Raw genomic sequence first — 9,267 nt, forward strand, 5'->3', positions numbered from 1 at the left:
AATAATGACTACCCAAGAGATGTTAAGCCAGATGGAAATTTGGAATTGAACAGGGCACCTTGGAAAGTGCCTAAGATAAAAAGTGTGTATGAAGAAGAGACAATAAATAAGGGCAAGAATGACACACTAAAAGGTAAAAAGGGTATAATTGCCCCTAAATCATAGCGGGAGTAAGACCATTGGCAGTCTGGATGCAGGGTGTCAGAGAACGACGGGGGAAAATCTTCAACAGCTGTTGGTAACTGCATGTCTCTGTGTATGTGCGTCTCTACGAATTGTGAATCAATAAACCCAGCCCTGGTCTACACTACAAGTTTAAGTCGAATTTAGCAACGTTAGATCGATTTAACCCTCCACACAATGAAGCCATTTTTGTTGACTTAAAGGGCTCTTAAAATCGATTTCTGTACTCCTCCTCGACGAGGGGATTAACACTGAAATCGACCTTGCTGGATCAAATTTGGGGTAGTGTGGATGCAATTCGATGGTATTGGCCTCCAGGAGCTATCCCAGAGTGCTCCATTGTGACCGCTCTGGACAGCACTCTCAACTCAGATGCACTGGCCAGGTAGACAGGAAAAGCCCCGTGAACTTTTGAATTTCCTTTCCTGTTTGGCCAGTGTGGCGAGCTCATCAGCACAGGTGACCATGCAGTCCCAGAATCGCAAAAGAGCTCCAGCATGGACTGAATGGGAGGTACTGGATCTGATCGCTGTATGGGGAGAAGAATCCGTGCTATCAGTACTCTGTTCCAAAAGACGAAATGCCCACGGCTTACAGGGTTGGCTCACAGGGAATTAAAATCAACAAAGGGGACAACTGTCACACCGAAACCTGGCCAGTCATGATACTGGTTTTCAAAGCCTCTGTGATGCGCAGCGTGCCTTGCTGTGCTCTTCTAATCGCAAACACTTAGTCAGCAAACAGCGCCAGCGAGCTTTTAAATGTCCAAAGGCACATTCTATCACCATTCTGCATTTGCTCAGCCTATAGTTGAACTGCTCCTTACTACTGTCCAGGCTTCATGAGCTATGGGTGCAAGGGATAGGTGGGGTAGGTGCGACCGCACAGTGCTGCCGGCCGGGAGAGCAGCCTGAGGCAGAAGCCTCCAGCTCGCATGATATTCCAGGCAGGACTGAATCTCCATTAGATGAAACTTAAAGAAGAGAATAACCTGGAGACACTCCCATTTATGTCCAGGCGACCCTGACCGAGATCAGCCAGGAGCACCCATGTCTGCCCAGGCGCCCCTAACCGACCTCACCGAGGTCAGCCGGAGCACCCAGGAGACGGCGACAATGGCTAGCAGTCATACTACACAGTCTGCCGCCGCAAAGGCAAGGAGCTGTTGCTGTGTAGCAATGTAGTACTGCGTCTGCCAGCAACACCCAGGAGACATACGGTGAGCTGAGTGGGCTCCATGCTTGCCGTGGTATGTCGTCTACATGGGTAACCCAGGAAAAAAGGTGAGAAATGATTGTTTTGCCATTGCTTTCATGGAGGGAGGGAGGGGGGCCGGATGACTTGTACCCAAAATCACCTGCAACAATGTATTTGCCCCATCAGGCATTGGGAGCTCAACCCAGAATTCCAATGTGCCATGGAGACTGCGAGAACTGTGGGTTAGCTACCCACAGTGCAACGCTCTGAAAGTCGAAGCTAGCCTTAGTACTGTGGACGCACTCCGCCGACTTAATGTGCTTAGTGGGGACACACACAATTGACTGTATAAAATCAATTTCTAAAAAATCGACTTCTATAAAACTGACATAATTTCATAGTGTAGACATACCCTAACCAGTCAAAATGGATTTAGCTGAGTTTTTTTTATTATTGCACTAAATCAGGACATGAGAGAACCTTCTCACTAAACATATAATCACAGTTTAATTTCTCAATTATTGGTTATCCGTTAATTGGTTATTATTGACAAATTATTGATTATCAATGATTAATTATCAATAGTTATATGGGAAATCAAGGGTAACCAACACAACCTAGTTCCTTGTTATGAACAATAAGGGCTGACTTCAGGTTTTCAGAGAGTCATAAATTTTTAAGGCCAGAAGTGACCATTGTGATCATGGAGCCTGACCTCCGAAGTAACACAGGCTATAGAAACAACAAGGAGTCTGGTTGTACCTCAAAGACTAACAGATGTATTTGGGCATAAGCTTTCGTGGGTAAAAAACTTCACTTCTTCAAATGCATGGAGTGATCCTTACAGATGAAGGCATTATATAATGAAACATGAAGAGAAGGGAGTACCTCACAAGTAGAGAACCAGTGTTGACAACAGTGTTGACAAACAAATCTGTTAGTCTGTAAGGTGCTACCGGACTCCTTGTTGTTTTTGTGGATACAGACTAACACTGCTACCCCCTGATACTTGACAGGCTATAGTACATTCCTGAGTCAAAGCAAGGTTGAACAAGACCATATTTTTAGAGCCATAAAGCAGAGTAATAGAGTTTAAGGCCAGAAGAGACCATCACATCATCCAGTCTGACCCCATGTATATCACACACCACCAGCATCTGACATTAAACCCAACAATCAAAATGAGACCAAACTATTACAGCTTTCTAGAGGCTAAACTAGTGTGTGCCATAGGCCGAGAATAGGAGGGACTGAGTTGCACCGATGCCATAAAGTCCCTGTAATTGCAGGGAGCTGATTAAATGAGATATACTCAGATGACCCCGGCAAGTCACCCAGGCCTCATGCTGCAGAAGAAGACAGAAAAACCCCAAGGTACCTGCCCAGCTGGGGTGGGGGATGATTCCTACTCGAACCCACATACGATCGTCAATTAGAAAATGAGCATTTGAGCAAGAACCAGACAGCTAAGCACCTGAGAGAGAGACTGCTCAGTGCCACCTCAAAGCACCAGCCCACCCCATCCAATGTCCCATCTCCAGCCATGGCCATCTCTGATGCTTCAGACGAAGGACACAAAACAAAACAAAACCTCCCCCACAGAATACATTGGTGAGGGGAGGGGAAGAATCCTTTCCTGACCCCAGGTGAGGCCCTGAAGCATGAAATTGTGGGAACCCAAAGTGAGAACTGGAAGGGACCCCCAGGGTTGCTAATTCCTACCTCCACAAGCAGCCCCATCATGCAATCCCACTCAGATATATCTCCATCTCGCTCTTAAAACTTACTGAGCTGTTTGTCCCCACAACTTCTATTACAGGCTGTTCTTTAACTACACTCTGATGTTTAGAAACTTTAATCTAATTCCTAGTCTAAATTTATCCATGGCCAGTTTAGATCCATTTGTTCTTGTGACAACCTAGTCTTTTATCTTAAATAGCTTTTCACCCTCTCTGGTGTATCCCTCTGATGTATTTATACAGAGCAACCATTTTCCCTCTGAATCCTTGTTCTGATTGGCTAAACAAGGCAAGGCCTTTTAGTCTCCTCTCTTAAAACAGAAAAAACATCCAATCTTGATCTCCCTTGATGGATTACCCACCACAACACTTGGTAAATTATTCCAATGGTTAATTACTGTCACTGTTAAAAATATGCATCTTTATTTCCAGTCTGCATTTGTCCATCTTAAACTTCCAGTAATCGGATCTTGTTATATCTTTGTTTACTAAATGAAAGAGCCCTTTGACATCAAACGTCTGTTTCCCATGTAGGCACTTAGAGACCATGGTCAAGTCACTCTTTAGCCTTCTCATCGATAAACTAAACAGATTGTGCCCTGGATTCTTTTCCTATCATACGTGTTTTCCAATCCAGTTGTCATTTTCATGACTCTTCTCTGAATCCTCTCCAATTCAGCTCAGCTTCACTATTATGAAACTGGAGTAAATTCATTGTCCATTGTGGTTTTAGGGCTAGAGTCTGATACCGGCTATACAGGTATAAAGCTGGAATAACACCAATTTCCTCAAGTTGAGGATTGGTGTTATTCCAGATTTACACCTGTACATGTGAGATCAAGCCCCATGCATGAGTCAGAGGTTGTGGGCTTTTCCACCTTTTCTACTCTTGGTTTGTTTAAATCAGGAAAAGACATACTAACAAGATGAGGATAATGTCCAGAACTCTGTCTTCACTCCAAAGAGCTTGGTAGTCCCAACTGAAGGAACAGTCAGTCTCCAAGCATTGGAGGATCTCCAGATACAATATGACTGTTTCTTTACATGGAGGTTCATTATTTGTAAGGGGGTTCAGACTAACTTCCAGAATGGCTTAACTGACTTCATGTTGTTGTTTGATTTCTTCCCGTGCACCACCAATTTCTTCATTAACAATATACAGGTATTGTTACCCTTCTGAATCTCTGCGGATCATCATGATGTCATATTGATAGCATCTTGTCTCAGGTTGTGGGTGGGTAGTGTTTTTGGAGAGGAATCATAGTCTGTTGGTCTTTTATTACATCGTGAAAGAATTTCTAGCTTTTCTTGCATCCTCGTGAATTTTAATATTTCCTCCTGTTGCATCAGATTTACTAGAATTCTTAGTTCTACAGCATTTGTTTTCCTGAATCCATTTTCCCCTCTACTGCTCTGTTCTGTGAACCCAGTTCTGTACTGTGCTAAGATCAAATAACTTGCTATCCCCTGGTATCTGAATTCTGTATTAGGCTCACATTTTCAATCAATTCCTTCCTAATTATTTCAGGTCAACTTATAAGAAACCGATAATTAGTGTTTATAAGAGAACCATAACTATAGAGTTGCTAGCATGAACGTAACTCCTGGTCTTCCTCTATAATCCTCCAATGGCTTCCCTTTCTCCACTGTAGCAAACATAAGTTGCTTGTCTTCACTTTCAAGACCTTTCATAGCCTAATCCTCACCCTCCCTATCCTCTCTCATACACTACTGAGATGATGACTGCCATCTCCAATCAGGTAATGATGTCAGCTTTCATTGCCCGCTCATTACATTTTCAAAGAAGTATTTTTGTGCTGTCTCCCATGCTGCCCCTTTGGAGGAGCTACCTGTAAACATCTGGAAAGCGTCCTCATTGTCCTCCTTAAAACTCTTTTCAGTGATTCCTATTAAAATCGTGGCAACAATTAGGCTGCTGGTGTGCTGAGACTACAGCCCATCATGGTGACCAAAGCTGTCTCTTTGTTTCCTTGTGTTCTCCTATTTGTCTTTCTGTGCCCACCTGTTGCCTCTTGTCTTAGAGTATAAGATCTTTGGGGTAGGGACTTTTGATGTGTGTTTGTCCAGAGCTGTGGGGTACTGATTAGGGCTCCCGGGTGCTACAGAAATACAAATAAATACTAATAAAAATTGTGTAATGAACTGAGCGCTCAGTGATAATGGATTCTGTTGAGACTGTCTGTCTTATAACTTCAATGCACATCAGGCAAACACTGGTATCTTTGTATCAGTACAGAGTGCCATGTGTGGCAGAGGGTTGAGAGTGATGTATTCTACACTAGCTCTAAACATTAAGAACCTAGGGAAGTTTCAGTGGAGCTCCCTCCTCTTATATTTTAGATACAATGGACCCCATTCTTTCCTAGCATTCCTTCTCCCCACATTGACTTCATTTATTTGGGGAGCATAAATTTTGTTTCTTTATTACTGTAAGCAAAGTAGCTCTCCCTGTCCATGTATCACCTGGGTTTAATCTATGAGAGAGAGTTTGTTTGTTCAAAATAGAATTCAGTATTGTTATGATTCTTCTACAGGACTTCTTAGGCACTAGAGTCAAGAATACCAAGCAAGACTAAGTGTGTTAGCATCTGGTTAAACAAGGCATGTATTTAGCAAGTTGATGATTGACTTATAAATAATGTATTTATGAAGCAATAGACATTTCACAATACCACATTTATATAGAAAGATGATTGCATTATGTGGAGAAGTATGAACAATCATAACAGCTAAACCTAGTTACTTAGAACTAGATAAGTTGCACAGAAACGTGAAATATGCTAGAAATTAGGTGACAGCACCCTAATTTATATAAAAAAAAAATCTCCACAGCTTTAGTGCTAGATTGTGTTTATACAGTTTGACAGGAAAGTGGTAATAAGTATTCCATCATGGCATTAAGGCTATGCAGATCTTTGGTTTTGATCTTCAGTGGAGTAGATTAATTACAGTAATAGAATCTCAGGCATTGCATATCATTCAAGATTATAATAGACTGTGGAATCTCAGATGTGGAATCAAAATCTTTATTAAGAATTTGATCTAGTGTTTACTTTCTCATGAGTCTGTATGTACTTGAAGGCAGCAGAGAGATACTGTAGCAGAGAAAGCGATGAGTAAGAAGGGATTACTTTATCCCTTCATGCAACAGCAGAAAGCGGGACATTTTTCACTGACAATTTTGGTTCCAAAAGTTGACATCTTTTTCAAAGTACCATTGATCCTCAAACCTGCCAGGGGAGGATGACAGGAATTAGGACTGAAGCAAGACATTATGGACTAGCTCAAGCTTTGACATGCCACCCTGGGTGAGTGGTGTTGTGTTGCAATGCTGCCCACAAAGAAAATCAAGGAAGGAACTGTGGCCCCAGGAGATGGTTTGGGGACAGGCCCTAACCACTAACCCATCCTTCTAGCTCTAGAGGCTCAATTTTATTTGACCTTGTATGGGTGGATAGGGAAGGGGGACAGGGTCAAGGAGATATTGCAAAGTTGACCTTCTATGTGATTCTCCCCAATAGTGCTGTTGCTGGCAGAAAGGGAGGGATGGGGTCGGGGCAGAAGAGAACACACACCACTGCTGATGGAACATTAGCAGAACTGCTCATGCAACTTGTGCTCCTTGTGGACTCCAGAAAGAATTCTGGCAGAGTCAGCCAAAATTCTCTGTGAGCTGCCCAGGGCAACATGGCTCCCCTGCCTCAACCCTCATTCACAGGCTATGCCCAACCATAGCCATACCCCAGTCCTCTCACTTCACAAACCCAACTCATGGTCTCTACGCAGAATATTTTTCCAGGTTTACCGTGACACCTCAGAAGTATTTTTAACCCCACTCTCTCCTTCTAGAGATTAAGGGACACAGTCTATGTTCAGTTGCAAGGGCATAACTCTTAGGGATTTCTGAAGAAATAGTATTTCTGTGCCCACTTTAAGTCCCATGCTCAGGTAATAAAAGCTGGGCTTTTCTCCTGGTGTCCAATGGCAACAGAAGTGCAGAGCATGGAAAGCTTCACATATCAGCCTCCCTATCTAATGAGCTGCCATGCCAGAACCCAGCCAAGTGTGGTTATAGTCCGATAAGGGGATATACACAATACCACAGACGCTTTTTTTTTTTTTTCTTTTTTTTCTTTTTTTATGGCTGCTTCTTATGTGGTAAATATTCAATAGGCTTCATATCATTACATCTGTGCTTTGGAGATCTACTGCTCCAGCCACCTGCGTCTATGGCTGGTGTGACACTGCTTATCTTCACAGTCACATCCCCAGAGTTCACAGCCAAAACACACAGGTGAGTGCGTCATTTTTTCTTTTTTCTAAAATGGCTAAAGGTAAAATATTTCAAAACACCTTAGTGCCTTAGGCCCAGATCCTTCAAGGCATTTAAGTGCCTAACTCTACGTGAAATTAATGGGAGTTTGTGACCTAAATACTTTTGAGGATCTGGGACATGGACTTTTAAGGCCAACTGATTTTCAGTGGGACAGAGGTGCTAAGTCATATAGGCACTTCTGAAAATTTTACCCAACATCTCTGAACTGTATATAACTAAATATGGGCTCCTAAATCCATATTTAGGCACTGGCTGTTTCAGATGTACTGAGCCCCTGCAGTTCCTCTGAATCCATTAGGAATTTGCATGCTCAGCCCCTCTGAAATTTGGCAGCTTTTTTTTAGAAGTGCCTGACTTTACTCTCCCCAATGTTGACCTTGTTTTTATTGTCCCAACTGTTGCAGAGGCTGGAGAGATGCAGACACCAGCGCACTCTCCTCCTCCTCTGCCGCACATTTTATCCATGTAACAAATTCCAACGTGTGAGCCGTCATTGGTGTTAACATTGGCTGAAGGGGTGTGAGGAAGCAGGAAACCTGCTTGATGTTCAGGTACCCGGCCTCCTGAGACTATTCACAGACTCAGCACTGTCATTCTGTTGGAGACTCTGAGACAAATTCTCCTCTCAATTAAACCCAGGTGATTTTATTGATCTCACTAAGCACTGGGCATAAGTACAGAATTTGGCTCTATATCCAGTCCTGTCCCTCTTCTGTTACAAAGCCAGCTCCTTCCTGCTAGACAGGATGGATTGTAACTGGACAGAACTAGGAGGATCAGCAATATATCTTTTCTATTTCTTTACTTAAATTCAATTGGTATATATACAGGGCCATACATATAGTATGTAAGACTGAATATACAAAATGCACAAGAAGTCTAAGGTCTTGCCAGTTCTACTGGGTGGCCAGGAGGACAAGAGAAAGTGTTGAGGAAAGGGAAGGGGTAGATTACAGGCATATTGGAGGCAGGGTCACGGCAGGATTCCTGCCTAGAATGAGTCCCACCTGTCCTTCCTTCCCCTTGCTCTGAATTCCCCTTCACACCCATGCTGCTTTCCTGCCATTCTATGTCTCATCCTGTTTCGATTTCCTAGCCCGTATCTCAGGATTGGAGAAGTCACACGTCATGAAGGTAGCTTTGGGAAGGAGAGGAGCCGGCTTAGAGTCAGGAGCAGTGATAGTGATCAGGAAATTGAAGGTAAAGCTGTCTCTTTGCCTTTGATGAAGGATGGGGTTTGTGGGGGAGGACACAGGGCTTTCAGCACCCATCAGGAAAAAAAATGTTACCAAAGGGCTCAGAGATGGGAGAAGTCATGCAGGGCCGGCTCCAGGCACCAACTTACCAAGCAGGTGCTTGAGGCGGCCGCTTCGGAGAGGGGCAGCACGTCCAGCTGTTTGGCGGCAATTCGGCGGACGGTCCCTCACTCCTGCTCGGAGCGAAGGACCTCCCGCCGAATTGCCACCGCAGATCGTGATCGTGATCGCGATCGCAGCTTTTTTGTTTGTTTGTTTGTTTGGCTGCTTCGGGCAGCCAAAACCCTGAAGCCGGCCCTGAAGTCACGTTTTAGTTCTGGGAGTGAAAAGGAGAGAAGCTGTCGGAGGAAAGGAGGAAAAGGTGAGAGAGAGAGAGAGTTGGCCCATCCAATTCTGTCTCTCAGGCCAGAACTCCTAAAGGACATCAATATTTATCCTTTGGCTTCTAAAGACTTTAACTATCTAGGTGGGCATACAACCCAGTGGTACTGAGGGACTCACAAATATAAGTGAATTCATTCTGTGCAATAGGGAA

The sequence above is a fragment of the Malaclemys terrapin genome, chromosome 3 (assembly GCF_027887155.1).
Source record: "Malaclemys terrapin pileata isolate rMalTer1 chromosome 3, rMalTer1.hap1, whole genome shotgun sequence".
Classification (NCBI taxonomy): Eukaryota; Metazoa; Chordata; order Testudines; family Emydidae; genus Malaclemys; species Malaclemys terrapin.